Source organism: Aotus nancymaae, unplaced genomic scaffold (genome assembly GCF_030222135.1).
Source record: "Aotus nancymaae isolate 86718 unplaced genomic scaffold, 86718_ANA_hifiasm-v0.15.2.pri h1tg000065l, whole genome shotgun sequence".
Classification (NCBI taxonomy): domain Eukaryota; kingdom Metazoa; phylum Chordata; class Mammalia; order Primates; family Aotidae; genus Aotus; species Aotus nancymaae.
The window spans coordinates 1203679-1224086 of NW_026988480.1; the positions used below are offsets into that span (position 1 = coordinate 1203679).

The following is a 20408-nucleotide window of genomic DNA, read 5'->3' on the forward strand; positions in this document are numbered from 1 at the left end:
GGACAGGGGAGTTGTTACCCCATTTTGGATGTTGTTAATCATGCTGCTTTGACCATTGGTGTACAAGTGTCTGTTCGTTTCTCTGCCTTTATTCTTTAGAGTATATACTAGAAGTGAAATCAGATAATAATTCCATTTTTAATTTTTAGAAATCACCTAACTATTTTCCACAGCAGGTACATTATCCTGTATTCTCATCTGTAATGTGCCTGGGTTCCATTTTCTCCATATCCTCACCAGCCCTTGTTATTTTTCATATATATATATATATATAATAGCCATTCCAAAGCCTGTGAAGTGGTATCTCTTTGCGATTTTTATTTTCATTTTCCTAATGACTAGTGATGTTAATAAGCATGTAACATCCAAAGGCACATTAAAAGATTCATGTGCTTATTGGCCATTGGGGGAATGCCCATTCACGTCTTTTGCATATTTTAAATTTGGTTATTTGTTGTTATCTTTTTCTTTTCTTGTGGAGTTGTAGGAATTCTTTATATATTCTGAATATTAATCTTTATCCAATATATGGTTTGCATAGCTCTTACATTTTGCTCTTTGATCTACTTTGCGATAATTGTTGTATATGGCATAAGATAAGGGTCCAACTTTATTCTCTGGCATGTGGTATTCATTTTTACCAATGCCATTTGTTGAAAAAACGGTTCCTTTCTGATTGGATGGTCTTGGCATTCTTTTTGGAAATCAATTGACCACATATTTGAGGGTTTCTTTCCATCCCACTTATAGCCGTTTCCTTGGTTTACTTGACTATCGTTATGTTACACACTGTTTTGATTACTTTGCTATGTTTTGATGTCAGGAAATGTGAGTCCTCAAACTATTTTTTTGTTTCAAGATTGTTTTGGCTACTTGAAAACCTGTGAGAATCCATATGGATTTTAGGATGACTTTTCCTATTGCTACAAAAATTACTGTTGGGATATGAATAAGCATTGCATTGAATCTGTATATCACTTGAGTAGCATTACCATATTAACAATATTAAGTATTGATTGATGAACAGAGGATGTCTTCTCACTTGTTATATCTTCTTTCATTTCTTACAATACTTGTAGTTCTTGGTGTACAAGTCTTTCACCTCCTAGGTTAAATCTATTTCTTTTCTTCTTTTTTTTTTAGATTCTTGCATTTTTTTTTTTAGGAAGAAAAAAGAAAGAAAAAAAGGAAGAAAGAAAAAAAGAATGAAGAAGAGGAAGAAAAAGAGAGAGGAGAGAGAGAATGGGAGTATTGCTTTCTTGCCCAGGCTAGAATGCAGTTTAGTAATGGGTATTGAAAACCTCTTTTATACCAATAATTATACTTAATGTCGACAGGAAAGAATAAGGGAAGATAATAACAAACAGGCAGCCAACCAATATTTCATTTAAACCTATGAAATGCTATGCGATTACTGAGGAGTGATTTACTTCCAATTATGTAGTCACTTTTGGAATAGGTATGAGGTGGTAATGTATGTAAGTGGAGAGTTCTATAAATGTTTATTAAGTTTACTTGTTCCAGGTCTGAGTTCAAGTCCTGGATGTCCTTGTTAATTTTGTTTCGTTGATCTATAGAATCGTTAGCTCTTCTTGTTACATTGATCCTTTTGCCATTATGTAATGTCCTTCTTTGCCTCTTTTGATCTTTGAATTGCATCTCCTGCTTTTTATTTATTTGTTTATTTTTACTCTCTGTTTGGTGGGTAAATCTTCCTCCTTCTCTTTGTTTTGAGTCTTTGTGTATCGTTGCATGTGAGATGGGTCTGGATGCAGTATACCGATGGGTTTTGGCTTTTTATCCAATTTGAATATATATGAGTTTAATACTGCCATTTGATGCTAGCTAGCTGTTTTGTCCATTAGTTGGTGTAAATTTTTATGCTCTTTGCTTTTTGATATATTTTTGGAAAGGCTGATATTGGTTGTTCCTTTATATATATAGTGCTGCTTTCAGAAGCTCTTGTAAAGCAGGCCTGGTGGTGGTGAAGTCTCTAAGTACTTGTTTGTTTGCAAAAGATTTAATTTTTCCTTCAATTATAAAGCTTAGTTTGGCTGGATATGAAATTCTAGGTTGAAAGTTCTTTTCTTTAAGGATGTTAAATATTGGTCCCCACTCATTTCTAGCTTGTAGGGTTTCTGCTGAGAGATCTGCTGTAAGTCTGATAGGTTTCCCTTTATGGGTAACCTGACCTTTCTCTCTGGCTGCCCTTAGTATTTTCTCCTTCATTTCAACTCTAATAAATCTGACGATTATGTGCCTTGGGGTTGGTCTTCTTGAAGAATATCTTTGTGGTGTTCTCTGTATTACCTGGAGTTGAATATTACCCTGTCTTGCTAGGTTGGGTAAGTTTTCCTGAATGATATCCTGAAGAGTATTTTCCAACTTGGATTCATTCTCTTTGTCACATTCAGGTACACCTATCAAACGTAAATTAGGTCTTTTCACATTGTCCCATATTTCCTGGAGACTTTGCTCATTCCTTTTTATCCTTTTTTCTCCAATCTTGTCTTCTCATTTCATTTCACTAAGCTGTTCCTCGAGATCTGATATCCTTTCTTCTGCTTGATCAATTCGACTATTTAAACTTGGGCATACTTTGCGAAGTTCTCGTGTTGTGTTTTTCAGCTCCATCAATTGACTTATATTCCTCTCTAAATTGTCCATTCTCGTTACCATTTCGTCAAACCTTTTTTCAAGGTTCTTAGTTTCTTTGCATTGGGTTAGAACAAGTTCTTTTAATTCCCAGAAGTTTCTTATCACCCACCTTTTAAAACCTGCTTCTGATAATGGAACACACTCACTCTCCATTAAGCCTTGTTCCGTTGCTGATGAGGAACTGTGATCCCCTCTAGAGAGAGAGGCATTCTGATTTTGAGTATTCTCTGCCTTTTTATGCTGGTTTCTTCCCTTCATTGTATATTTATCCCTCTGTCGTCTTTGTAATTACCAACTTTCTAAGTAGGTTTCTGAGCAGACATCCGACTTGTTAATTCCCAGTGCCGAAATCTGAGCAATCCACTGCGCCGGCCAAAACAGCGGTGTTAAGGTTGATGGTGCTTTTCTGCCCGGGAATCTCCGGACTCTGTGCCAAGAATTGCCGCGCTGAGGTGCCAGCAAAACTGCTGCACCGGCCACAAGAGTCACCCTGGCGACCCGTGGGGCTCCTCCACTGGGAATGTCTTAGTCCGTGAGCAACAAAAATTCGTCTAAAAGTGTGGCGTCCTCTCGTTCTCTGCGCTTTCACTGGGAGCTACATGCCCGAGTTGCTAGTGATCAGCCATCTTGGATCTCTCCCTCTATTTCTTAATATTTACTTTTTATGATGCTCGTATAAATGGAAATGTTTTGAATCTTTTTATATCTTTCATTGCTAGTGGATAGAAATATAGCTTGCTTTTTGTATTTACGTTATAGTCTGCAATTTTGCAGGATTTTCTTTTATTGGTTGTAACACATTTTTTTGGGGTTGTGTGTGTGTGTGTGTGTGTAATCTTCAGGGATTTTTAACATAAAAGATTACATCATCTGCAGAGATAATTTTACTTCCTTCTTTTCAAATTCAATGACATTTCTTGTCTAATCATTCTTTTTAGAACTTTTGATATAATCTTGAATAGAAGTGGTAAAAGCAGGCATCTTTGTCTTGTGTTAATTATCAGGGAAAAGCTTTCATTATTTCACCATTAGCATGACGTTAGATGTGGGTTGTTACGTATGGCACTTATCATTTTGAGGAAGACCCTTTCATTCTCTGATTATTATTTTTATAATGAAAACCTGTTGAATTTTGTAAAGTGCTTTATTAGTGCATCGGTTGAGATGATCATGTGATTTTTCCTCTCCATTCTATTAATTTCATATACCACAGTGATTGATTTTCATATGTTGAGCTTTTCTTACATTCCAGTAATAAATCCCACTTGGTCATGGTTTATAATTGCTTTAATATGTTGTTTAATTCAGTTTGCTAGTATTTTGTTGAAGATTTTACCATCAATATTCATAAGAAATATTTGTGTGTAGCCTCCTTTTCATGTAGTATCTTTTGCTGATTTTGGTATCAGGGTAATTGTAGGCCTCATAGAGTAATTTGAAAGTATTCCTTCTTCTTCATTTTTTTTTTTTTTTTTTGCAAGAGTTTGAACAGAATTAGTTTTATTTCTTCATTAAAAGTTTGGTGTAATTCACCATTGAAGCTGTTTGGTGTAGGGCTTTTTTATCTTGTAGAAACGTGTTTTATTTTGAGGCAAGCTCCTTACTAGGTATCCGTCTATTCAGATTTTGTATTTCTTTATGATTTAGTTTTCGCAGATTGTTTGCCTGTTTTATCTAGGTTACACCAATTGTTAGTGTATAATTGTTCAAAGTATACTTTTAATCTGTTTATTCCTGCAGAATGGTAGAATGTCTCTATTTTCATTTCTGAACTTAGAATCTTAAACATTTTCTCTTTCTTTTCTTTTTCAGTTGTTTTAAGATGTTTTTCTAGTAAATCTATGTGTGCTTTCTTAGAGATGGCTTCTTTCCATTTATTTTAAATTTATTTCAAAATTTTGAATGAGCATCTTCTATTTCTTAGTATGTCTTGTAATTGTTGTTGTTGGAAATTGGAAATTTGATGGCTATAATCAGGTACTTCTGGAAATCAGATTCTCTCTCTTCCTCAGGGTTTGCTTTTATTTTTATTGTTGAAGGCTGTATTAGCCCATTTGAGACTTTTCCAAACTGTTTTTGCAAAAATTATTTCTTGTCATGTGTTATCATTGGTGTCTCTGTTTCTTTCGCTCATGTTCAGCTAATGATTAGACAGAGGTTTTCTTAAAATCGGGAGCTGAAGCAAACAAACCAATAAAAGCTCTCTCTCTCTCTCTTTCTGTTTCACTCTCTCAAAACAGAACAAAACAAAACAGAGGCAGGCACTGCAAGGCAGTGTCTAGAGACTGGCTGTGTGCTGGGCCCCCTTCATCTCTGGGCTAGGCTTGCCCAAGTTTGGGGTTGGGCCAGCAATGAAAGCCGAAGGTCTTCTCAGGTCTTTTCTGAGCACGTGGCTCTCTTGAGTATTTGCATGGTTTTCTAAATTCTCCTGGATATATGGCTGCATTTGATATTCTAATTCCCCCAAAGCATCTCATTAAACATCTCTTCTGGAACTCTGATGACCTATTTCATATCTCTACTTGCCATCTCTTGCCTCAGACACCTGTGAGCTTATCGTCACCTTGTAGCTTTTATGAGCAGCGCCCACTGCTTTTATCACCTGCATTTGGTGTTACACAAAACAGAGATGAGTGTCTTACGTCAATCTGTCAGATATCCTCAGAAAGGCTGGAAACATAACACAACGATTTGCAATGAAGTCTGCTCTGCTCCCTCTTATGCCATGAGCGGCAGGATCTGGAGTCAGCCTGCTCTCTGCCGAAGACCCAGTTTGCCTGTTGTGCTGGGGAATGGAGAGATTAAGAGTGAAAATGCCACACATCTTTCCTACTATTGTGACAACGGCTTTTTCTTGATAAGGCATTTGCTTGCTTGCTGTAAACCCGTGACTGTTTTCCAGACTCTTTAATGCTGGTTCAGATAACTTCTGGACTTTTCTTTTTTTATGTTTTTGTTGGAGAGTGAGAGCTTGGAGTTTCCGAGTCTGCCATCTTACTGCTCTGATTTTTTAAACTGAATAATATTTAAACATATGACACAATATATATCAAAATAACTTTCTTTTATATTTAAATCATATATGTACATAAACAAAGGAGGAAAAAATAAAAACAAAAGCAACCCTTCTTTATTCTGCCTTTTTCTCCACATGCTAAAATGGAGAGAGAATAATAGGCCAATGATTCTCAAACTTTCTATTGTGAAGGATCAATTCTCTCTCTAAATATTTAGGTAACACTTTTAAAAATAGACTAAAATTGAATTATTGGAAAAGACATAAAATATCAACCCCATTTTCAAATTATTAGATTTAAGAGACAAAATTTATCTGTCATATTGTGAATGAAGTTCCTAAATGGTTCTTCTCAATTTCTTTTGCCAACCATCAACCTTCGATTCTCAGTTTGACATTTGATAGCAACCATACTTTCAGTAGCCTGATCATTGTCATTCTGTCCTCTGAATTAGATAGGCTCATAAGGGTAGAGAAGTATTTTTGACTAAATAAAAATGTAAAATCATTTGTACATAAAATCATTCAAACTTTGATGGCAGAAAATCATTTGGAAAAATATTGGTCTCAAATATTGTGAAAAGTTAAATACTACATAATAATTTATAAAGAATTTATGCAAAAAGAGATGTGAACTGGTAATATCTAATAGTTAATTGAACAAAGAAGCAGGCACATACTATAAGATAGAAATTGATAATAAAGGTGGAAAATATTATCATCTCCATGAAAGAAAGGAAAACAAACATTACACTAAAACTTGAGATATAACTTTTGCTGAAAAACTTTTAAAAATTTTCTCATAATTTCTAAATTATTTTCAACACAGACTTATGTTGAGAAATACTGGCTTGTTTTTTTAAATAAAATATTTTTTTCATTGAAATTACATTTTAAAAAAGCTATCTAAAGCAAAAGTAGGAGCAATGTATTGTGCATTTGTACCATATATACAAGTAAAACATATAATGACAACGGCACAAAAATACCAGGGAAAAACGTGGACTATACTGTTCTACTGGTTTATATTACATGTGAGATATATATTCTTTGAATGTAGACCATTGTTCATTAGAGATGTGCACTATAAATCCTAAGGCAACCATTAAAAGAATTAAAGCAATTCAGTGTTTTCTTAATATTCCTTGATCATGTTACAATAATAAAACTACTCTCTAAATATTTGGGAATAAATTGATGACCAAATGCCTAATTTTTCTCAGATACTTACAGCCTTTGTGTTTTGCTTATATTTATAAACCTCTTAGTGGTCTTTTCCTCATATAATGACTTCCCATTGATATGCATATAAAAAATATAGAACTCTTCCGGAATTTGTGTATCATCCTTGCACCGCTTCTTTGTGCAATTTCTCTATCTGACCTTCCATTTTTTAAAGCATGTTCTTCAAGGGTTTAGCTTATCATTGATATTAGTATTGCTACAGTCACTAGCTGAGATTGTAGCTCATTCCATCCTGCCCTACTGGGGTGGACAACTTGTATTTCTTTTTGTTGTTGTTGGTTTTTGAGATGGAGTCTTGCTCTGTTGCCCAGGTTGGAGTGCAACGGGCAATATCGGCTCCGTGCAACCTCTGCCTCCTGGGTTCAAGCGATTCTCCCACCTCAGCCTCCAGAATAGCTGGGATTACAGGCATGCACCACTACCTCTGGCTAATTTTTGTATTTTTAGTAGAGATGGGGTTTCACCATATTGGCCAAGCTGGTCTTCAACTCCCGACCTCGTGATCCGCCTACCTCAGCCTTCCAAAGTGCTGGGATTACAGGCGTGAGCCATCGTGCCTGGTGACAACTTGCCTTTCTTATTGCTATACAACAATTCACAATCATAGCAGAAACACCTTCAAATACTGCATAAAATCCCTTGTCAAGAGACTTTCTAATGAAATTTGTCAAGAGTATTGAGAGGAAGAGATATTAAATTACAGAAGAGACTTCTGATTAAAAACATTATCTGAAGACATACGCTTCAGTAGCTTACTCTGCAAACCTGGCTCACTTCCATTCAAGAGTTACCACAGTGGGAGACAACATGACTTGTAGCTACAATAGCGTCGCTGCAGGCATGATAAATTTGTCTATGATTGGACCAATTGGAATTTCATGGTCTGAAGCGTTATGCATTTGTCAGTCTTGTTCAATTGTTTTCAGCAAAAGTGACTCAATCATATTGTTATTGTTCATGTCATTCAGGGAAGAAAAGTGAAATGGTCTAAAATTAGATTGTGTACTATCTCCAGGCAATTGGTCTTTGTCCAGATACATTTCCTATCTGCTGATAGATTCTTGTTATAAAATTCAGAACCCATTTGTGACAAGTCACAGCTCATTAGCCATCTGTTTCTCTATTCCATACCTGTATTTTATAATGTGATAATTTAATTTTCATGGCATTTATCTAAAAATATTTTATAGCTTTTAAGAAATAACAGCAAATACAAGCAGCATCTCATATGAAATCAATCATTTTGCTATACATATACTTAAGGCTATAATGATTCAAAGACAGAAAGTTCATATTAAATAAAAATAATGCACACAGAAAAGGACAAAAATACTTCCCCAAATAACGAATGTGGTGTTTTTGCATTTCACTGTATGGGCAGTCAGCAGAGGCTTACAGATGTTAGACAGAAATATGAACCTCTGAAGTCCATAATGCATGACAATGATCAAGAGCATTTTGCCTTTGCTCCCAGATTTCACGAGTAGCGAGAGAGTTTGTTATCTCCTTCACCATAACCCCAGAGTAATGAGGGACAAAGAAAAGACAAGCCAGGAAATGGAGTGAAAGACTCTGGCTAAGGTGATGTGCCACTGGACTGCCTCTCCGTGTCTGAGGCTCACTCTGGATCGAGTTGAGGGTGCTGGTCGTGTGCACCCTATTAATCTTAACAAACCGGCACTTAATACATGCTTGCATGTATTTGGAAGCTGTAATTTTTAAATTAAAAAAAAATATGTTAATATGTCTTCAGCAGCATACAGCATTTTTGAAAATACAAAGAAAATAAGAAATAAAATATATTTGCCCATAATCCCATTACTCTGTGATGGAACTGTTAGCATTTTATCGTTTATGTGAGAGCATTTTGATGTGTGTGTGTGTGTGTGTGTGTGTGTGTGTGTATACATTTGCCTGTATGTCCACACACAACTACATAATGGGTTGTGTTTCCCATGTCTTTTGGAACTTTCCATTTACTTTTTGTCATTGCAATACTTTTACATAATTTGAAAAAGTCAAATTGAATTGCCAGGCTTATAAGAAAATAGAGGCATTTATTGATTTATTTCTCCCCACCCTTGATTCCTGCTCTTCTGTGGCAACTGCGTTCAACACTTGTAGCTGTTTCTTCTGTTTGTTAACTGCATTCCTGTAGCGTATGCTTCTGCCCACATGATTATTTGGTTTGTAGTTCTATCCGCTGGCTGGTACTAGGGGAGATGATGATTTGATTTTTAGATTCCTCACCTCCGCACATTTCACTTCTGAGAACAATCACATGTGGCCTCCCTGGGCATTATATCGATATTACATTAGTTGTGCTAATGTTGAACCATTTCCATGCCTTTAGATCTTTGTCATATAAGCTTTTCCATTTTTTTTTTTTACTAACTTGCCCATTTTATTTTTTAAATTTATATTTTTTTATCTTCTACCTTTCTTGAAGTTGCACTTTTTAAAAAATATATATTTTATTGCTTTTTAGGTTGTGGGGTACATGTGAAGAACACGCAATATTGTTGCATAGGTACATACATGGCAATGTGGTTTGCTGCCTTCCTCCCCATCACCTATATCTGGCATTTCTCCCCATGGGAAGTTGCACTTTCTAATTCAAAGAGTGGTTTGGTGATTTATTACTCTTCTATGCTGGTAAACAGCAAACACAGCTATCACCTCTTTCCTGTGTGGAATATAACATTATGAAATGGTGAAGGAAGGAATGAATTTGACCCACTACACTAGAGATACAAGAATGCCAACTTTCTTCACTTTTTCTAAGTAAAACTTTTTGTGAGTTCCCTCACACTGGGGCTGATAGAAAATCCAAACTCTGAGATTTTCAAGGCTGTATGAATGTGGCTATTTTTGAGACCTTAATTTTATCTTCTTTAGTTCAATGAAAAGGGTGGGAGGTCTGTTTTAGCGTCACAGTCCTCTAGCATTTTTGTCTCTGTCTTGAAATTTTATATTAATAGTATTAGTTTGGTAAACCTTGATCAAAATATGGTTATTGAAATGTTTTCAACACAGAAAGATAATTGCCTTTTTTTTTTTTTTTTTGAGACAGAGTCTCACTCTGTCACCAGGCGCCAGGCTGGAGTGTAGTGGCACAATCTCGGCTCACTGCAACCTCTGCCTCCTGGGTACAAGCAATTCTCCTGCCTCAGCCTCCCGAGTAGCTGGGATTACAGGCACGCGCCACCAGGCCCAGCTACTTTCTTTTTTATTTTTAGTAGAGACTGGGTTTCACCATGTTGGCCAGGATGGTCTCAATCTCTTGACCTCGTGATACGCCCATCTCAGCCTCCCAAAGTGCTGGGATTACAGGCTTGAGCCACCACGCCCAGCCGATAATTACTTTTAAAATACAGGTGAACATTTATCAATTAAAAACAGTTTGTTTAATATTTACTCTTGAGAGTTTGGATTTGTCTGAAATAACGACAGCAGTAATTTATTTTGGCCTACGTTATTTTCTATATTATATCTTTTCCAGCCAAAGCGTTGTAGGATTTTTAAAGCACATATGTTTTTTAACTTAGTATACTATAAAATTAACTTTTGCTCTTTCTTGTTTTACGTTAGGTTTTTAAATGCTGAATCATTCTGAGCCATGACTTCTTAATAGTTAGAGCTGTGGGTGGTGGGTTGATAACTGTCCTGATTACTTAAAGGACATCACCACTCAGAATCAAATGAAAAGAATATTTTATACAAAACCATATGTAACACAGCAAAAGCTGTAGTTAACAGAAAGTTTGTGTTATTAACTGCCTTTGTAATTAAAGAAGAAAGAAAAGTAAAGCCAGTAAGTAATGAAAAGAAATTTTTGAAAGAACAGCATAATTTATCAAGAGAAATCAGAAAGTGGGAATTATTATAGAAAAAAGCAAACTGATGAAATAGCAAACAACAAAAATAAGAAGGATGAATCATCACAAAACCTTTCTTTGAAAAGACTGATAATATAGATAAACAACTTGCAAGTATTATTGAGGAAAGAAAAAGGAGAAAAAATAGATATGCAGACTTGGTGAGGAATGAGAAAGAGAATGTAACATAAAGAAATAATTTTTGGCCGGGTGTGGTGGCTCATGCCTATAATCCCAGCACTTTGGGAGGCCGAGGCGGGTGGATCACTAGGTCAAGAGATCAAGACCATCCTGGTCAACATGGTGAAACCCCGTCTCTACTAAAAATACAAAAATTAGCTGGGCACGGTGGCGCGTGCCTGTAATCCCAGCTACTCAGGAGGCTGAGGGCAGGAGAATTGCCTGAACCCAGGAGGCGGAGGTTGCAGTGAGCCGAGATGGCGCCATTGCACTCCAGCCTGGGTAACAAGAGCGAAACTCCGTCTCAAAAAAAAAAAAAAAAAAAAGAAATAATTTTTAAAATCTGGAAACACTGCCACATAAAGGGAAAGGCAGCAATTTTGAAAATCAAGATAAATAACTAGCATGATTTCCTGGTAAAATATAAACTACCAAAATTACCCGAGGAAGTGAAAACTTTTAATGGACCAATTATAATGGAAGAAATCCAGGAGTTAATAGAATACATCACATTGAAGAGGGCACCAGACCAGGTCTCTTCACAGCTGAATTTTAAATTATCTTTAAATGTCTCACAATGTTACTGGAACTATTCTAGGCTTTAAAAAAGATATAAATCTTCCTGTTTCATTTGCAAAGTCGGTGAAATGTTAATAATCAAACTTAGTAATGATAACATTTAAGTAAAATCATAGAAAATAATGATAAGTAGAGACCAGATTATTTACAAGAATATATTAGCAAAAGAACCCAGAAATACATCAAAAGAGTAATATACTATGACCAACTAGGTTTTAGTACATAAATAAGAGTATCTAAAAATGAAAATATGTAATAAGTAATCCACTGCATCAATAAATTACAAGAGGAAAAAAGACAATCCTCACCAATTATGCTGAATAGATATTTATAAAATGTGTATGCCATTCCTTTTAGTTTTCTAAAATTAAAGCAATGGCACAAGTAAAGAATTCACACCTCTTCAAAAGAGGGTTTATGTGGAAAATTCTTCTCATCACAGTCCTGTCATCAAAACTACAGAATATCAAAGGAAAAACAACTTAAAAGCAGCAAGAAAGGCAATGGATATGATCTACCAAAGAATGACCCATTTCCAACAAACAGCTCAAAATTAGAAGGGAGTAGAGTAGTGCCTTCAACATGTTAAAAGAAAATTACTACAAGATTTCTACATTGAGTGAAAACATTTTTTAAGAACTGGAGTAAAATAAAGACATTTTCAGAAAAAAAAAATAGAGTAAGTCTATAAAGAATGTACTTCAGAAAGAAAGTACATCTGAAGGGCTAAATGTAAAACAGAATAATAAGCAATATTAAATACATTGGTTAAAAAATTGGTAAAATTAGGCAAACATTGACTATATAAAACAATAAAAATAAAATAACTAATTTATAGGGTGAGGGAATAAAGGAAAACAAATATACTGGGTAACAATAGCATGTAAGTTGAAAGGTGATGATTGTAATTAAAGGTCTCTTATATACTTACATTTTACAGAGGAAGATTAAAGTACTATGTTGGTTTACTTTGACATAATCACTAAAATATTCAAAATAGAATAATAAACTATACTGTGTAAAGGAAAACCTATGAGAAGGTGAAATCATCAATATTACAAAAATTCTCAATGAAGTGAAAACCAGGCAAAAAAGAAGGGAAGTAGGAAATGTGAGACGAATACAAAGCAAGTAATAAAACGGTCGTTTTTGTAGTCACCAGCCAAATGTAATCATTTAACTATAAATTTAATTAACCAATTTCTCAATCCCACTAATCAGAGTTCAAGTGCTGAACAGCAAGTGGCAAGTGGCTACCATATTGGACAACACAGATATTAGGATATTTCTGTCACTGCAGAAAATGCTTTTGAAAAGTGCTACTCTAGGAAAACAGGGCTAGAAATGAGGCCATGCGGAGAGAGATTATAGCAGGAAACCAGATGAGAGAGAATGTTGTTTGCAATGGGTTGGTGGCACTGGAGCGAGAAGAGAAGAATTGGAATCTGGACATATTTTAATTCAGGAAGAAATGGTAGATAATGTCATATAATCATTAAATAAATACAAGCAGTAGTGGATTTTTCAGGGAGCTTCTACCAAATAATCAAGTACTAGAATATCCCAAACTTTTACAAACTCTACAGAACAGATCAAGAGAGAACATTTGTCACCTATTTTATGAGATTAGAATGAACTCAATACCAAAACATATTAAGAACCACACAAAAACCAAAAAAAGCAATCTCATCTATGAATGTAGATTCAAAATTTAAAAACAAATATTAGCCAACTAAATGTAGCAATACTTAATAAATATCATGGGTCATGACCAAGATTGGGGTTTACCTCATAGATGCATGCGGATTATAAGAGAAAATCTAATAATTCATGCAATTTTTCACATTAAGAGGAAAAACAGAAGAAAATATAAGGAAACACAAGAAGTGAAAAAAACTGGAAATTATAACTATACTTATAATACAGTATAAATTAAGAATATATATGATCAAAATTGACCACTGAAGAGAGAGAAAATTCAAACAGATAAATTATTGTAAAAGAACCATTGTTGTCAAAGACCTGTATGCTCTCCCCACCTCTACGAAGGTTCACTTACATAGCCTGAGATATACTCATTAGGGAAACTGACCAAACAATTAAAGAATTGAAAATGTCAGTCCTGCATAAACTGATTCAGAGTATCATGTGGGGGGGGAGGTGTGTGTATGTGTGTGTGTGTGTGTGTGTGTGTGTGTATGTATGTGTTTAAAAAAACTTCCAAGCTACATTTATAAATTCATCAAAATAATTATATCAAAATTTGACATAGCTCCTAAATTTACAGGCTGATATTGATGCAAATTTTAAAAATAAAATATTAACAGTCAGAATTAGCAGAAAAACTACAGTTATATATCATAACTAAGTGAAGTTCCCAACAATAATGCAATAAATATTCAGTATTTGGAAACATATTAATATAGTAAGTCATTTTAATATATCAAAAGAAAATTCACATAATTATCATCATTAATAATAAAAATACATTGGAAAACAATTTAATAGTGATTTGTGGTAAAAATTAGGTGTAATTAAAGTCAGACTAGGTATAGAACTTGAATATATTCTAATAATATTTATTTAAAAATGCTAAATGCATTCTTGTTAAATTTAATAAGATAATGATATTTACTCACACCACTATGAATTAAAATTATTCTGAAGTTATTAGGCAATATAAACAAATAAGATAAATAAATGAATAAAATGGAAAGAAGGTACAGAATTATCAATAGTAACATACAGTATATAGGAAACCCAGGAATCGATTGAAGAAATAATATAAGCAGTAACAAAATTTTGTAAGATTTCTGGGTTCAAAATTAAGGCCGTCAGATCAAAAGTTGGAGAAAAATCACATTTACAAGAGCTACAAAAATATGTTTCTAGAAACAAATTTATAAGAAATGAGCAAGATTTGTTTGAGGAAAACTTTCAAATGCCATTTAAGGCTATACATAAATCTTTATATTGCAATGATGTCAACTTGAATGCATTTAAAAGTTATGTGACCACAGGTATTTTTTTTTTGAAGGAATATGTGGTGAAAACACAAGCTCGTTCAAGAGTTAATGTTTCCAGCTGGTTGCAGTGGCTCACGCCTATAGTCTCAGCATTGTGGGAGGCTGAGGCAGGAGGATCACTTGAACCCAGGAGTTTGAGAGAAGCCTGGGCAACATGGAGATCCTGTAGCTACAAAAATGAAACCAGTTAGTCAAGGGTAGTGGTGGGTGTCTGTGGTCCCAGCTACTCAGGAGGCTGAGGTGGAAGGATTGCTGGAGCCCGGGAGGTCAAGACTACAGTAAGGGGTGATTGTGTCACTACACTCCAGCCTGGGCAAGAGCAAGACTCTGTCTCAAAAAAAAAGAAAAAAGAAAAATGTTCATGTTTTCAATTCATATGAAATTGAAATGTAAGAGGATGAATTAACACGTGGGACTAGGAATACGACATACTAAAACAGATTAAAAATGGAAACAACAGTGGTTAAGCAATTTGTATTAGTGTATGCGTATGTAAACATATCACTAGCACAAACTAGAGAATCTAGAAATAGACCTAAATATATTTAAAGTTGCTAATATCTCTTAAAGGCAGGTTGGCACATCGTGGGAAAAAGATGGATTGACTGAGAAATGGTTGGTATTAATTTCTATTAAAATATTAATTTCTATTTCTACTGACTCATAATAAAATAAATTGAAGGTGAGTAAAATAATTTAAATCACAAAATGAACCCCCCTACTACCACAATGTAATGTAAGTGCATCATATTAACAGTAATCTTCATTTGGTAAAACTGTAATAAAAAATAGATTTAGCTTTATTAAAAAATCCAGTGTTTCTGGATAGAAAAAAATTATAATACCAATATAAATAATAGATATGTATTTGTGACACATATTAGTCAATGATTCTTTTCCATAATCTATAAAAAGGGTCTACAGAGCTTCTGAAAAATTATAGTGCAATAGAAATCTGGATGAAGACAAGAACAAACAGTTCAGAGAAAGGAAATACAAATTAGCCTTAACCATGATGCTTAATATTTTTTGTAAGAATAAATAGATGAATTAAATATATAATATACTATTTTTCCGCTATCAGAATGTATATTTCGTTGATAGAGGATAGGAAAGACAACATTCTCATGTACTTACTTTGATGAGAGTGAGCATTACTTCGTGGTTACTGTAACAAATTGCCAAAAGTTTGATGGCTTAAAACAACCGAAATGTATTCTCTCTTCTGGTAACTGCTGACATTCCTGGACTTGTGGCTGCATCGCTTCAGTTTCTGCCTCCACGTTCACATTCCATCTTCCTCTTCTGTGTGTGATATATCTTTCTTGGCTAGGGAAAATTGTCATGTCATTTAGAGACTCCTGTACCTTCAAAACCTTTAACTTAATCACATCTGAAAAGGCCCTTTTTCCAAATAAGGCAACGTTCTTGGGTTCTGGGAATTTGTGTGAGGACTTATTTCAGGGAACTATGATCAGCCTGCGACAGAGTGTTAACTGAGAAAACATCTCGGTAGGGCCATATCTATGTAAATGAAAATCATGGCATTTTTGACATAACAATTACACTCTTAGCAAAAGGCGGTGAATACAAAGATGTTTAGTATATCAACATTGATTGAAGAAAAAATACAAAGAAAAATAACCTAACTGTTCCAGATAGGACTAAAAAACATTATAGTATATCCAGCTATTCATTTTTTGTCAGTTATTTTTGTGGTAAATACATTCCAGTTTATGATTTGTTTTTTTACAATGTGGTGTTAGGAACAGATGTTCTTAATTTTAATGTAGTCAAATTTATCAATCTACTTTTGAACTGCCCTTTTAATGCTTTATTTAAGAAACACTTTATTTTGATGTCTTAAAGGTATCCTGCTATATTTCCTTATAAAAATTTTAAACTTTCACTTTGAAATGTAAATCTTTGGTTCACCAGGAATTGTTGTAAAGTGTATGGAGGAAGTTGAGATCCTAGTTTTGTTTTCCTCTAAACCTTTTGTACCATCCTTAATAAGGGCATCCTTTCCACACTGATAATTTATGTTACATCTGTGATATTTTTCAAATTTACATATTGGCATAGGGCTGTTTCCAAGATCTCGATCCTGTTCCTCTAAAAATTTACCTCTTTTTTTTTTACTAACAACTGCATATTATCTTAATAATAATTTTTTTATCATAAGGCTGGAAAAATACTGAGAAAAAGTCCCTCACATATTTTTGCTATTCAGAAACATCTTAGCTTTCCTTATCTCTTTCTTCTACCATATAAATTTTAGAATTGGTTTGTCATTTTTTTTTTTTTTATAAAAACTAGTTTGAGTAAAATGAATTCTTTACAATATTGAGTCTACACTTTCCATTAACATAGTATGCTTTTGTGATTCTTTTTTGGGTCTTAAATAATGTCGTAACTTAAATAATGTTTTAAAATTCTCTATTTAAAGGTCATAGTTTTCCTTTATCAGGTAGTTTTACTTTTTGTTACCGTCTAGTATTTAAAATTTATTTTTTCGCTTGTTTCCACAAATAAAATGCATAATACATTCTTATACTGATTTTAGATCTAGCAATGCTCTTAACCTTTGCTGGTAATTTTTCTGTAGATACTTTCAGGTTTTTAATATAGATAACACTATCATGTGTGAATAATAGAAATTGTCTTAATTTTCCAAGTCTCGTATGCATTATTTCCCTTTTTCTCTATGCTCTGGAATTTCTAAAATATTCTAAAATAAGATTGGAAAGATGGTTTTGAGATATAAACATATATCTCAATATATATATTTGTGAAATTTATATATATATGTTCTATTTAAAGTCAGATTTATTGGGGTATATTATACATGCAGTAAATTTACTCTTTTTTTTTTAAAGGCTTAAAATATATTTTAACTTATTAACAACTTATTAAAGTTGATGCTGCATTACTGCTCCATTTCTCAGAAAAACTCCAAATGTATCAGACAAATCAAACACGGTACACTGATGAAAAAAATGCACAGCGCGACTACCTAAGATAGGCGAGTCTAAGAGCTACTGTCAGACTTTCAGTATACAGCAACCCTGTTCCCAAGATTGTACTAGGCCTATCAAGAAAAGCTGTGAACAGTAACATCATAGACACAAAAGGGTCATTCCTGGGCATCCTCACCCAAGAAAAAGACGGAGGCAAGTTAACACAAGATATATATATATTTTAAAGATATATATATATTTTAAAGATATACTAAAATGAAAACCTCTAAGAGAAAATGTCTTCTTTAGGACATGAAGGGGTAATAAATGGGATATAACACAACCATATGTTCGTTGCCTGTGACCTTTGTGGGCTGCCTGAATTCTCACCTGGGAGTGAATGGAGCAATGGGGCTAAGGTCATTGGGAGATGTTTGGTTTTTGTGGTGTATGTGGCAGTTTCTCTGGGGCTGGGGGAGTGTTAAGGATAAGAAGCAAATGAGGCTGGGCATAGTAGCTTGCGCCTGTAATCCCAGCACTTTGGGAGGCTGAGGAAGGTGGATCACGAGGTCAGGAGTTCAAGACCAGCCTGGACAAACTTGAACTCGGGAGGCGGAGGTTGCAGTGAGCCAAGATCGCACCACTGCACTCCAGCCTGGGTGACAGAGAGACTCTGTCTCCGGGTAGGTGGGAAGCAAGCAAATGAAACAAGATGGACAAAAAAAACCCAAAAAACAAAAAACCCGGAATGTTCAAGATTAATGGGCTCTAACTGGATCCACTTTGCCATGATTTCCCCAGGCGCTCAACAATCACATTTGAGACTTCAAAAATGCACCACACAGAACTGATTAAACATTATACCACGCGTGATTTGGTTATACCACCCCTCCCTTGCCCTCCACCCCAGCCAACTCCCTATAGTACAGGTAGGGTAGATCTAACTATTGGAAGGAATCCCTAACACTTTTCCAGGGTAGAATTCTGGCTAGTCCAAAAAAGGTCCTTCTTTTAAGGGTTTTGAGAAACTAGACACTGCAACTTTATTAGCATCGGTGACATTCGTTTGGAGCGAATTCAGCTCCAGGAGCTGCACGGTTGAATGCAGGAGGAGTTCCACCAATTGCCCCAATTCCTTCCGTTGTAGCAGCCTGACCAAAGCATTCAGTTGGTGGTGGGGTCAATCCTGAAGTTCCATCCGGCGTCATAGAGGCAGGTCCTGGAGGAGCTGGGGTACCAGCTGGCACAGGAGCAGGGGGCATGGCACCTCCCATAGCCATCTGACCCATCCGAATCTCCTGCTGTCTCGCATCAGGAAAGGTTCCCTTGAATCCTTCCTGCTGTCGCTGCATTATTTCTTCTTGCTGTCGCCGCATCTCTTCTACCTGGCGCCTGCGCTCTTCCTCCTGCCTGAGCTCCAGCTGCTTTAATTTTTGCACCTCATGGTTATGCAGCTCTTTTTCCATCCTCCGAAGTCCTTCTTGGCGCCTCATCAAATCCTGCCTCATTAGCGTGACCTGGTGCTCATGGCGTGCAGCCTCCATCTCCATCTCTAGCTTCTCATGAGCCTCCTTGATGCTGCGGTCCACTAGGTCCTGCTGCTCCTTCTCCATCTCAATGAGTGTCTTCCAGGGCATGGCATACTCATACTCGAAGGAAAGGCTGTGCAAATCTGGGTGCTGCTCTTGTTCCTTGTGAAATTGCTGGTTCTTTATAACCAGCTTCTCTGGAAGTCCCTCTTCATCATCTAACTGGTCCATGGGCTCCACAGTCACAGGATGAGGAAATGTGGTTAGTAGGAAGGAGCCTTCACTGCACCTGTCCAGAGCTTTCCGAGCAGCTGGCTTCCCTGAGAACTCAACGATGCCTTTTCCCGAGGGCATTCCTTGATCATCCACAATAACTACAGCCCTCTCCACCTGGCCAAACACAGAAAAGGCTTCTTCCAGCAGTTCGTTGGACACATACTGAGGAAGGTTTCAAACTGTTAAGAGATGCACGATGGCAGGCAAAGCGCACACGCAGCTGCTTTCCACGGAGCGGCATATTGTCCAGCTCCACTTTGGCAATCCCCGCTAGGGTTCGTGTTTCCAAGCGGATAAAGCCAAATCCTTTATCCTTATGAATGAAGACTTTCCATATTTCTCAAATAGTTTCCTCATTTCTTCTTCAGTGATGTCGGGAGGAAGATTTCCCACAAAGAGACGGCTTCGTTGGGTGAAGGTCTTCTCTCCTGGTTTCCTAAAATTCTTCAGGTCAATAGTCAAGCCTTCATTTTGGCTGCTGGCCTGTTGCCCATTTGCAGGTATTGGCGGTGGTGGTGGCTGCTGGTGATGTTGATGATGCTTTCTTGGAGTATGGCTTTGCTTCTCCAAGTTAAAAGTTTTATTACTCTGCATTTTTGCATCCTCAACTTCAATTGAAGACAGCAAAGTGCCTCCCAGTCCCCTCTAACCTCGACTTCTCCTCTACCGACTGATTTCTCTTCGAAGTAACGGCAACGCTACATGGCCTCTACTGTCCCGAGAAAAAAAGCAAATTTACTCTTTTTAAGTATACGGTTCAATGAATTGAATTTTGGCAAACATACACAGCTGTGCAACCCTCACCACTATATATCAATATATGGACTATTTCTATTACCCCATAAAATTACCCAAGCTTCTCCCACATCTCCAGACAAACTCTACCCTTCTTTCTGTCCCAAATGGTATGTAAATTTTATATCTTTAAAAAAAATTCAACCTAATGCTTTTGAGATTCATGCATGATATTGGATAAATTGGGAAATCATTCTTGAATTCCTGGGATAAATTTATGTGTTGTTCTCATTCATTACTGCAATCAATTTGCAAGAGTTAGAGCA

At 35.7% G+C, this 20408-nt stretch overlaps 1 pseudogene; it reads right to left on the reverse strand.

Annotated features, from left to right (window-relative positions):
- Window positions 1-18571: 18571 nt before the first annotated feature.
- On the reverse strand, window positions 18572-19965 carry LOC105722062 (non-POU domain-containing octamer-binding protein-like; annotated as a pseudogene).
- Window positions 19966-20408: the final 443 nt, after the last annotated feature.